Raw genomic sequence first — 9,431 nt, forward strand, 5'->3', positions numbered from 1 at the left:
ATTTTCTTACATTTTAAATGGTTTCCTTTCTCTTCTCTTCCTTGAAGAGAAAGTGAATGCAAAAAAAAAAAAAAAAAATTTACTGAAATGGGCAAAACTTAAACCTCCAGCATTAAAAATTTTACAGTAGTGGAGCGGTAATCTTATGATATATGGTCTAGTCATATTAAATATAATTTCTAAAATAAAGAATTCTGTATCAATCTAAAAAGTGAAAATTTTGAATTTTCTAAGTACTGTGCATTGAAAATGTGAGCTTTTTTTTTTTAAGTTTTTATTTATTCATGAGAGACACACAGAGAGAGACAGAGATACAGGAAGAGGGAGAAGCAGGCTCCCCGTGGGGAGCCTGATGCAGGAATTGATCCCAGGACTCCAGGATCCTGACCTGAGCCAAAGGCAGACAGACACTCAACCACTGAGCCACCTAGGTGCCCTGAAAATGTGAGCTTTTTTTTTTTTTTTTAATGTGAGCTTTTAAGGTAAATTTAAAACTATAGATTTAGACTGACCTCATGCTTCCAAATTGGAAGTCAAAACAATTGATTGCAAGCATTCCCGTGTTCTAACATCTGCTTCTTCACAATTTCCATATCCATACATTTAATGCAATTTTTTCTCTTACCCAGTACAGTTAACCTGTAGGAGCATTACCAAGTTGTTTCAAATCTCTGCAAAAGACTATGTTCCAAGCATCTCAGTCACTTTCAAACATAGGAGTTTGAAGCAGTTCAGAAACTGCATGTTCAGAAAATGGTATGTGGAAAAGAAATTCAAAATGAACAGAATTTAAGATTGGGGAAGAATTTCAGCTTCTTCATATATAAAGCAAACCTTGCCTATGTATATTAAAATTGCAAAAACAGGTTTTCTTCCCCCCTGCAATTGTAGAGTTGCCATCTGTTAAAGTCAAATTTTAATAGGGTACACATAATAAAACTAATTTTGAGTGTGTACTGATAATACTGTGAATAGCAAAATATGATCAAGTTCTAAATGATCAACTTATTTATAAAGCAAACCTAAAGGGAATTATTTCTTTAATTACAACAGAGAGTTGGCAAACACCTAGAATAAAATAATATCAAGTCCCTGGAGTAATTAGAATGTTGATACAACGAACTATTGACTAAAGATGATAGTTCCTGATTTACCCTGATGCGGTGAAGATTTCATCTAATTATAAAAAGTAAGATACAGGATTTATGAAAACTGTTTATAGGAGAAGTGGGGTGAGATAAAAGCTGCTTGTTGATAAAGACCCAGCATTGCTGTCTTCGCTTCTTTCTCGCACCTATCACACTGACGTGCAGGGTGAACTTTCACCAAATGTTAGTTATAATAAACCAAATTTGGGGTTGCTAAAAACCAGCTGCTGAGATGTTTGAGAGCTTATTTAGGCTACAGTGCTGGGGTACAAGATAGATATTGTAGATCAGGGTCAGGCAATACGTCAGCTTCTATAATATATCTGGAGAAGAGAGATAATTAGATGGATATTCACAGGCTTTTTACTCATTTATTTATTCAGCCATTTAAAACAAATATTTACCAAGCTCACCAGTGTTCCAGAAAATATCCTCAGTCCCAGACACTCAGCAAGCATCAGGTTAGTCTTTGATCTCCAGGATCTTATAAAGTCAAAGCTTCACCTGTGCTCTGGCCACCTAAGCCGACGGGTGTCCTGAGAGAACAGGAGTGGTGAAATTTCTACTCCTAGATCTAATGTCATTCCTTTGCTTGGAATCCTCCAAGGTTTGCCCACAGTTTTAGAATAAAGTTCAGACTTCTTGGCGTTGCTTACAAAGCTCTCCTTCAGCCTCCCTCTGCATACCTCCTGACCTCAGTTATGTTCCCTCCTTTCACACTCTGAGAGCATGAATGAGTTATTTTGTTCCTCAAAAGCCTCTGCCCATGCTGCTCCCTTCCTCTGCAATGCCTCTCCCTGAATTCTTTACTGGAAAAATTGTATGGATCCAATTGCTGTTTCAATTCCTGATTTCAGTGTCTGCTTCCCATGGAAGAGAGCATATGTGCACATACACACGCACAGGCACACGCACACCCCACATCCAAACATATACCATTGCCTTTTCTGGTGCTCTTATGCTGAGCCTTTGTAATCCTGGAGCATCTTCAAAGTGCCTATCATTTAGGTTTGCAACCATTGGCTGTTTTGCCTCAACAAAGTTGCAAGAGGAAGTTGATCTTATTGAATGTTATATAAATAGCACTTACTAATTCATCCGGCCACTAACAGTTTCTCAATAGAAATCCTTACGTTATAACAGATGCCAAATATACCAAGAGATGATTCTGGAAATGAAGACGTTTCAGAAATGAAATAAGATCCTTAGGTTCTGGACCCTATGTATTTCAATTCGACCTTTTTCTGTCTTTCTGCCTTTTTACAACTTTGAGTTAAATATTTCCATAAGCCGTATCTGTATAAGCTGTGACATAATTTGACCCAAATTTAGAAAGAGACTAGATATTTGTGCAAAAGTCATAGAGTAAGAAAAGCAGAGATATTTGATGCTCAGTGAATCCTAAATGTAGTCTCTTCTATCCTCAGTGCTGAGGGAGGGTTCTAAGGGAACTGCCCGAGTTTCTTTGGTCACTCCAAAAAGGAAAGCACAAACATTTTCTACTGAGTTGCTAAAAGTGCCTCCCTGCATAGGTTTGAATGAAAAATAACAAGTTGGAAAGCTCAGAGATATGGTGTGGTGAAAGAAAAAAGTGGTGAAACCCTAGAGATTGATTTACTTTAGATGAACCATTCTTAATATCTCCTTTGTGTTGCATAAATTCACAAGAATGTTATTAATTGAATAGAGTTGATCGTTTCTGTGATTTTTTTTTCAGCAGTAATAAATGTGGCCCAGAGCTAAATTAAGACGTCCTTCCACTACTTTGGGCATAGCATTTTTTCTGAACAGCTGGTTTCCGTTAATAGGCATATCCTTCCTGCCAGAGCAAGCAAATTTGTAATCCCCATCATGCTGGCTGTGTAACTGCCCCAGAGCACATAATCACAGAGTACGTTCCTGTTGCTTTACAGGGATTTTTTTCTTTCAAAGTTGTACTTTGGGGAGACACACCATCTATTTTGTACTCTGGTTTCATGCCTTTCTTTAATTATAGCATCTGATATTTATGGTAAGGAGAAGGAAATACAACTAAAGGTGTACAATTACCTGTTTAAAATATGTGAGCTCACAAATCCTCAAAGTATAAAAAGTTCTCTGAGATGCTATAGACACATATTTCAAATCACAGAAGCATCTCTTACCACACAATTAGGAAATATTTAAAAAACAGGCTTTGGCCATACTATATTCAAGATTTAGCAAGCTCTGAAATGCCCTGATCAGGAGGGAAATGACTGCCTGATGATAACCCCAAAGTTAGTATTAGGGGTATTTGGCAATGCAATAAGATTTGGATTTTTGAGTTGTACTTGGTTTTATTTTTTCATTTTAGGCACTGATTCTATTCCTGATTTAGTAGTGGGAAAGCAATAATTGGGCTTAATACTCAGTTCACCCAGTAAATCAGATCATGGTTGATCCATAATTTCTGTTTGAGTTGACTCTCGTGGGGATCCACGTATGTTTAATTTGAAATATTTACAATTTAATTCAGAATGTACAGTTATTTGGAAAGAGAATGGGTAGATTACCTTTTCCACATGTGAAAGGAAAACTCATGTAAACAGTTTGAAGGTAAATATTTCATCTATTGAAGTGCAAGTAAAAATGTTTTCTATCACTTAAGCATAAATAAAATACACGATGTGATTTTTAAAGTATATAGGAAAAGGTTTCTTTTCAAAATTTCCTCAAAGGTTGGAAAGAGAACTGAGATGAGTTTAATCAGGAAGTGTAGGTAAGATCAGGCAGGAATAAGTGGGGAAATCATGCACGGTGATGAGACTGAGGCAAATGATTTCAAGATGGATTTACTTGGTGCCCACCCCTGAATGAGTCAGCCCCAGAATGTGGTCTCCTGGTGGGGATGCAAAAGACCCTGTTGGACGTGAAGAGGACACTTTCTAAAGATAATTTTAATTGACAGGAGGAGAAAATAGGCCTGAATTCATATTATCTAATAATATTCAGAAAAAAGAAAAAATCCAAAGAAGTGGGAAGAAATATAATTAAGTCAACACTTGTATCCAGAGACTTTTCAACAAAACAATTTCAATATCAGTTTATAAGTTGCCATTCTTTTCAAATATGCATGGGACTTTAATCATAATCAACAAATTCTGGGATATTAAACAGAATTATATAGATTGTATTCTCTGATCACAGAGAAATAGGTTAAAAAATCAACAGTAAGTAACTATTTAGAATCTCCATATGTTTAGAAATATACAGGCACAATAGCAAATATATCCCAACACATTTGAAAAGTTATATAAAATGAAAAAAATTTTAGAAAAACACAATTACAAACACTGGTGCAAAAATAAATAGAAAATCTGAATTGTCCAATGTCCGTTCAAGACACTGTTCCCATGATTAACTCTAGGCCACCATGAACACTCTAGGCCAAAATGGTGTCATCAGTGAATTCCACTAACATTTAGGGAAAAATAATTCAACTCCTGCACAGATTCTCCCAAGACAAAAAAAAAAAAAAGAGGGAGCATTTCTCAATTTATTTTAAAATTTCAGCAGGGTCTGAATATAAAAACTGACAGAAATATTGAGTAAAATACTGGCAAATCAAATCCAGCAAATATAGGAATAAAACATTAAAACCAAGATTGGATTTGCTCCAAGAATACAATGGTGTTTTGATATTAAAAGGCTCCAAATAACTTGCTACACTATGAAAACAAAAGAGAAAAAATATGACCATCTCAACAGTCGCAAACAAAATATTTGATAAATTTCAATATCCGTTCATGCCAAAAGCAAAAATAAAATCTTATTAAACTACCCAAGAAGGAAATGTCCATATGTAGAAACCAATTTCAGGTTAATTTTATGTATAATTACAAAAGGTAAATAATAAAACTTCTAGAATTGGAACCTAAAGGATAAGATCCTGTCATTCTGTAGGAATAGGGCAAGTTCTTAAACCAAATCTCACTAGCTATAAAGAAAAATTTGATAAATCAGACTATATTAATAAGAATGTCATGAAATTCATGAGAAGTCATCAAATAGAAAATATAAAAATAACCACCGAGTAGGGGTGCCTGGATGGTGCAGTTGGTTAAAAGCATCCAACTTTTGGTTTCAGCTCAGGTCATGATCTTGTGGTTGTGAGGTTGAGTCCCACATCAGGCCCCATGCTGAGCATGAAGTCTGCTTGAGAGTCTCTCTCTTTCTCACTCTCCCCCGCTAGTCCCCCCATTTGCATGCTCTCTCTCTCTCAAAAAAATACATACATACATATATACATAAACACGTAAAATATTTTTTAAAAAATACCAAGTAGAAAATATTTGCAAGCTGTATAACCATAGAAGCTCCTATCCAAGTATATACAAATTAATAAGTAACAAATAAGGAAGACAACTTAATAAAAAACAGGTAAATTACTTAAATCAGAAATTCACAAAAGATATTGTCCAATAATCTAATTAAAAACTTTCTATTTCTTTAGTCATCAGGGATATGCAAATTGTAAATGCAGTATGATACCAATGCCTGAAAACATAGCTAAAAAAGTTTTTAGTTGCATTACTAAACTAAACTAATTCCTGTTGGCAAACAGGAAGTCAGAAGAACTCTACCTCTGATCACAGGATGAATTTTACAAAAGCTGTTTGCCATTATCAAATAACACTGATAATTGACCCAACATTTTCGCATTTCTTTTTAGATGATTACTAACAGAAATACACTCACACATGCATCCGAAGGTCACACACAACAATGTTCATATCCACATTATTTATAATAAGCAAAAACTTAAAACAACCCAAGTGCCCAATAATAGTAAAATAGGTAAATTTATTATGATATACTCATACAATAGGAATAATAGCAATGAAAATTAACAGCTAAATAAAACAAAATGAATAGTTCTTATAAACTTAACATTGAACAAATGAATTTAGGCACAATATAGTTCATACAGTAGATTACATTTAAAATCATGCAAAAATAAATCTCTAGTGTTAGAAATCAGTATACTAGTGATCTTTAGGTAGAGGGAAAAGGTTGTGGTTGTAAGGGGCACAAAGTGGGTTTCTGAGGGCTGGTAATGTTCCATTTATTAACCTGGATCGTGTCACATGATTAAGTTCATTTCTTGGTTCTTCATTCAGTAGTACACTTATGATGTGCACTTTTCTGCATGTGGATAATATGTGTATTACACTTCAATGAAACAATTTTAAATAATATATTAGAGATTGCCATTTTCAGCAGTATGCTGGAATAGGTACTTAGAAAAAAAGTCTAATACAAACTGCTGAAAACGAAAAAGTTAGAAATAATATCACAAATCTTGGGGCACCCGGGTGACTCAGTCAGTTGATATCAGTTCAGGTCATGATCTCATGTATTGTGGGATTGAACCCTGAATCAGGCTCTGTGCTCCGTGGGGAATCTGCTTGAGGATTCTCTCTCTCCCTCTCCCTAAGCTCCTCCTCCTGCATGCTACGCGTGCTCTGTCTGTAAAATAAATCTTTTAAAAAAGAAAGAATATTACAAATCTCTTTATAAATGCGTTACAAGAAAATTAGCGACAGCCACAAAAACTAGGAAAGAAGAGGAAAATGAAAACCAGGCCTGGAAGTGAAGCAGTGACAGCTTTTGCTGTCATCTGACCTTGGGATATTTGATAATTTCATTAATGAAAGGGCTTGATTGCCTCTACGGAAGTTAGGCATTTGACCTAACATTCCCACAAAAAGGAAGGATTCTCCAAAGCCTACACTGTCAGGGAAAGGATGGACTAGGAAATGTGTGTGCATGTGTGTGTATGTATAACTGTGTGTGGTTGTATGTGCATGTGCACGCATGTTCAAAGGGAAGACAGCAAGGAACGTTATCAGGCTTCACCTCTGATTTAGATAGGAAAAAAGCCAAATTGTCTCCTTAAGAGCTGGCATGATACCTTCAAAAAGTATAATCCCACATTCCATCTGCTTTGGTTTAAAGTGTGTCCCGCCTACCAGGTGAGGAAGGTCTTTGGAACTAAGCACATTGCCAATTCATACTCAGGGCGATCAGATCAGCAAGGACCCAGCACTCACCTCATGTCACCACCCTTTTGCATCCCTGGTCTTTCTCACTCTGCTTTCTGGCTCATCTTCACTGTCTCCTAATATTATCTTGTGCTAAGCAGCCAGTCTGTACCCATCCATCTGTGATTTCAGAGAGGGTCCTAGGATTCCAGCACTTTTTAAATACAGCAAGATCGGGTGACACAATCAATATAATCACACTTGAGTCCTCCACATAAAAAAATCAAACTTGGCCCATCTGCCATGTAGCCTTCCAAGCCATCTCAGGGAGATCCACCTGTTGATGGTCACTTTTTTATGAAACTCTTCCTCGCTGAGATGGGACAGGATGTGGAATAACATGGGCCATGTCCTTTAGCTACTCCTCGGGCTCCCATTCAACCAAGCATTCTAGCAGCGAACAATGTCTTGGGTTGACCCTTCCAGTCAGGGGAACTGGCCCATTGGGTCCATTTGAATAAAGCTATGTGGTAGTCTTTAAATGAGGAGCATGTTTTTAGGAATCACCTGTCAGGGGTTGTAAAATTTTAATTTCATCAAATCAGCCTTCTCTGCAGTAGATCCTGCCTCTCTCCTGAGAAATTCCCTCCGAAGCTATTAATAAATGTGAGGAATTCTATTCTGGGCAGGCTTTTCCCCCAAAGTCTCGTGTTTCTCAGGATATTGAGGGCAACCTAGTCTTCCAATCGAAGTTGATCTTCCTTTGAAGTATCATATTACTTTTTCAGCAGTAACTCTCGCAATATTTAATACTCTCTGAATGTAATTATAGTTACAGGACAGTAACGTCACTGTTAAAAGTGATATTATTCCCCTAAATTAGCACTAGATTATAGAATATGCCTCAGCGAATCTTAGCCAAATTTATGGATTAATGCTAATGTATCACCCTAGTACAATTTGTATCAGTGAAAGATGAGTAGGTTAGTCTGAGGTTTCTTGTTCTTGTGATATTTCCTAATCTTACCTTCTTCATTTTCCATCTGTTTTCACAGAATTTATAGGATAATCTCTTATGTGACTTTGGTGGGTACCACCTTAAAGTTTCCTGATTTGCATTTTCCAAATGGAGTTTGATGGTTTTCATAAGGTTTCCAATTTGAATTGGTAATTTTACAAACTAGAACATTTAATTATTTCTAGTACTGAAAAAAACACTCCATTTAACCATAATCTCAGGTTTCAAAAGTTTCTGAAAACATGTTCAAAATATTGGACTTCTATATAATTGACGTAGGCTGAGGGAAAAAATAGGTTAAGTACATTTTTATTATATTTTGCATGATCTTGCTATTTTACTATTTTTTATAAATGTGGGATTTATATTTTATTTTTGAAAATCACTTTGTTCGGTGAATAAAAGAGAAGCAAAACCAGATCCATTACTTCTACATTCTCTTTGTCAACAGTGCTGGGTTTTTATTAAACACTAAGTATACTTGTGTTAAATAAATAGAGTAAATCTTTAAGTACTATGCTACCTACCATTTCCTCATTTATCTTACCGCATTAAAAAGAACTGTAAAGCATATAATCAACTTTTCTTACTTTTGATATTCTTAAGTGTCAAATAATTTGCCTTTTTAAAATTTTAGACATGACCAGTAGATATTTCTGATCCTTTTTATTCATTTTTGTTGTATATATACCCTCCCAATCCTGTACCTTGATATTTTTACACTCACGTTTGTCAGTGAATCCCCTATGCAGTTCACCTCTCCATTTTTTATCTACTTTGAAGAGCACTTTTGGAAGAAGACCAGAACACTCCAGTCCTAAACCATGAATAATTCATGTTGTACAACTTCAGCCTGACCTTCCCTGGCTCCCACAGATTCCTCCATTCAACTCTCATTGATTTTAGAGTGAAAACCGAGGCCACGTACACTCTCTTCTTCACACCCAAGAATCAATGTCCCTACTTTTATATAGCTTCCAGGCTCAGAGAAAGAATAGACCTTTTATTATACTCATGGACTTATAGAGATAAAGGGAACGTTGGAGGTCATTGAGTCTAAGTCTTTTTGTTTTACAGTCGATGACCTGAAGCCAAGAAAGGTATAGCTAGGAAACCCAAAGATCCAGGGATATCTATTCCATTATCCTTTTAATTCATTCTCTTTTGTTTAATTAAAAAAAAAACCCTGTTGTTGTCTATCTTTGCAAGATGCTGCTTTATCAAAAATTTCTTCTCTCTTGGGGCCTCTGGGTGGCATGT

This window comes from Canis lupus, chromosome 16 (assembly GCF_011100685.1).
Source record: "Canis lupus familiaris isolate Mischka breed German Shepherd chromosome 16, alternate assembly UU_Cfam_GSD_1.0, whole genome shotgun sequence".
NCBI lineage: Eukaryota > Metazoa > Chordata > Mammalia > Carnivora > Canidae > Canis > Canis lupus.